The sequence below is a fragment of the Opisthocomus hoazin genome, chromosome 8, assembly GCF_030867145.1.
Source record: "Opisthocomus hoazin isolate bOpiHoa1 chromosome 8, bOpiHoa1.hap1, whole genome shotgun sequence".
Lineage (NCBI taxonomy): Eukaryota > Metazoa > Chordata > Aves > Opisthocomiformes > Opisthocomidae > Opisthocomus > Opisthocomus hoazin.
Window position 1 is genome coordinate 55,634,661 of NC_134421.1, and position 3,343 is coordinate 55,638,003.

Below are 3,343 nucleotides of genomic sequence, written 5' to 3' on the forward strand. Positions count from 1 at the left end.
CAGTCCTCCACATTGCATCTATAGACAATGTGAATACTGCAGTGACTATGTTTGCAATGAAACCTGTGCCTTCACTACACTGCAAAATATGCAAATATAAAGTTGAATACAAAGTCAACACACGTTCCTCCAAAAAATATACCATCAGCCTTCCTTTTCCTGGGAAGGGATCACAGGTTCATAGGCAAGGAGATAGTTGTAGAACTTTCCAGCTGACGTTGCCTGACAGCTAACAAGGGGACCAGAAATATGTAGTGCACTGCAAGGAGTGTCTGCCTCTACCTATAGAAAGAGCCATTATTGGTCGTTTGTCCTACTATATTTAAGTCAAGGATGGAGATTAGTTGTTTTAAAACATCACAAGGAAAGCTGAATTTTGTTTGGGAGATATGGTTGATGGAGATTTAAAGAGCATTACCACCAGGGTAGTGTGGCCGAGCGGTCTAAGGCGCTGGATTAAGGCTCCAGTCTCTTTGGAGGCGTGGGTTCAAATCCCACCACTGCCAGGGGCATCTTTTAGGACAAGGTAATGCCCAGTACAAGTATAAATCGGGAGAGGAGTGGCTGGAAGACCAGCTATGCAGAAATGGGATCTGAGGGTGCTGGTCGACAGCCTGCCCTGGCATGCATTTAGTTTAACACAGCACAACCAGCTGATCAATGTTTAGTTTAACACAGAACAACCAGCTAATCAAAAGACATTGTACTCAGTGTTGAGGCAGCTTCATGTCAAGTACCGTGCACAGTTCTGCGCCCCAAAATTAAGAATCATGTGAAGGTCCCTGAGTGCATCGAGAGGAGGTCAACAAAACTGATGGAAGGAATGTCCTACGTAGAGCATCTAAGGACTTTGGGCTTGTCTAATTTGAAGAGGAGTCTGAGGGGCAACCTGTTTTCTGTCTACGACATATGGAATGGTTCAAAGCTGAGCCAGGGGAGGTTTAGATTTGACATTAGGAAGCATTTCTTTACTGAGAGGGTGGTCCAACATTGGAGCAGGCTTGCTAGAGGGAAGGTTGATTCCCCAAGCCTATTTGTGTTAAAGAGGTATTTGGACAATTCCCTTAATAACATGCTTTAACATTTGATCAGCCCTGAATTGGTCAGGCAGTTGGACTAGATAATCGTTGTAGGTCCCTTCCAGCTGCCATATTCTAATTTAGTCTAGTCTAGTCTAACTTTGTTGTCTCCTGTCTTCACAATCAGCTGGATTGAGCTTTCTGACATGATTTCCTTTTTAACGATGCACTACCATTCCACGACCCCAGTGAATCATTGGAGAGGTAGCTTGTTTTGGGAACTGAGAGCACAGGAGAAAATGGATGTACAAAGGAACTCAGATATTCCACCCATAAATCCTTACAGTACAAAGAGGTGGGGGCTTTTTTTCAGCTAAGACTGGAGATATTTAGGTCTTTCACTAAAATAAAAATTGGTGCCCCTCAACACTTACCTTCTGTCCCTCCAAAGAGAGTTTTGTCTTTACTTCAATTTATACATTGATTAGTGAACTCTGAGCTGTGTCTGCAGTTAGCACAATAAACAGAGCTATGCTTTTTAGCAATATACAGGTAAAGATCATTTTAATTCTTCCTACTTGTCTTTTTCAAGAAAACAGAACATTCTAGCCTTCTCTGATTCATTTGTGCTGTGTTTTGCTTCCTTGTTAAAGAGGTAGTGTGAGTAAAGTAACACTTCAAATTACTCATATGAGTGAGTTAGTGCTCACTAATCATTTAAAAATGTCATGATCTGCTTTATTTTGCATGTTGTTCTACTCAACTGTGCACAGTAATAGGTGCTTCACAGTACTTCACACAGATTTTCAGGAAATACTGTCCTTTCAAGCAGCAGTACCCAATACTGCAGTATGCTGAGGCTTGGTATATGTGTTGGTTATGTTAAGTTTGTGTCATGAAAACGCATGAACAGATTGTCCCATTCCTTTGGCATGGGTAGCATATACTGCACTGTGAGCAATGACACATAATTTGTATCTTGAATCTCAAGCCCATGCAGATCACTAATTTTAACTGTTAGGCACTTGTGACTTTATTGCAAGTTAAAGGTAGGAAAAGTGGGGGAAATTCTCTGCTGATATACAATTAACTGATAAAATCAAAACATCTTCAAGATTCACAGACCAAAGCAACAATAACAGGCCAGCAACAGTTTTATGTATTTCAACCCATAAAGGGTGAAAGCTGTTGTTTTATGAATATTAGCGTTTAATGTTATAAATAGATCACAGCATGACCATCTGGGCCTAACAATCTTCATGTTCAAATATCATTCAACAGTTATGAAATTGTCTGGAAATGTTCTTCTCCTGCTGATTCTAAAAATGTATTTATCTCTTGGTTCTTTTATTTATAAATATAAATATCAGTAGTACATCTCTATGTTATGGCTGGTTGGACCTGGAAATATTGGCTTGGAAAGTAGTTTGTTTTTGAACACTGTTAGCAACTTCTTTGAAATTCGTAAAACTAACGATTTGTTGTTTCAGTCTGAAATTTTTAAAATAGTGTGCATCTAGATCCCAGATTTTTATCAGCTCAGAATACATGGTAGCTATCTCTTAACTAGAATGAAATGAAGTTATGTTTCTAACTCAAATTTCTGAACATCACAGACCCAGAAAATCACAAAAAGAAATTGTGATCGCCTAGTCTGACTTTCTACACAACTTTCTTGTACTGTTTTCAGTTTAAGTGAGACTATATCTCATAGGAAAAAAATTAGTATTGATTTCTATATTTTTAATGATGAACTGCCAAGTGATCTTTTATAAACTTTTCCAGTAGTTAATTTCTCAACTTCAAAATATGCAAAATTATTGTGGTTTTGTCACCAAAAATCCGGGAATAAAACCTCATAACACCAATGTAGTGTTAAAAGGCAGGCATTCTTTATTGCAGCGCTGGATGCACGGGGGATAATTCCACCAAGCGTGCATACCCCATACCTTTTCCGCATAGTTTATATAGATCAAAATATACATATTTATTAGGTTACATAACTTATCCCTTTCATAGTAAAATTAGTTCATTTTCAAACACTCCTCCCACCCGCGCTTGCACAGTGCCTCCTAGTGGTGGTCGTCGGGGGTCTCAGGATGAAGGCTCATCCTCTTCATCACAGTGTCCCCTGGTTGACCCCAGCTTCTGCACATGCGCAGTCCTCTTCTGGCTCTTGTCCCATAGCTAGGTCGCTGTAACTATGTTGCTGTAGCTAGGTCGCCTTGACTGGCTCTAGGCGACCACTAATATTTCAGGTGGGAAACTTTTGTTTCAGTTAATTTAGACAATAGATAAAAACCACAAACACACCTGCAACCATA

General features: G+C 39.6%; 1 non-coding gene across 1 annotated transcript; it reads left to right on the plus strand.

Moving 5' to 3' along the window:
• Window positions 1-424: 424 nt before the first annotated feature.
• On the plus strand, window positions 425-506 carry TRNAL-AAG (transfer RNA leucine (anticodon AAG)). The gene has a single exon. It is a non-coding gene; the product is annotated as a tRNA-Leu (tRNA).
• Window positions 507-3,343: the final 2,837 nt, after the last annotated feature.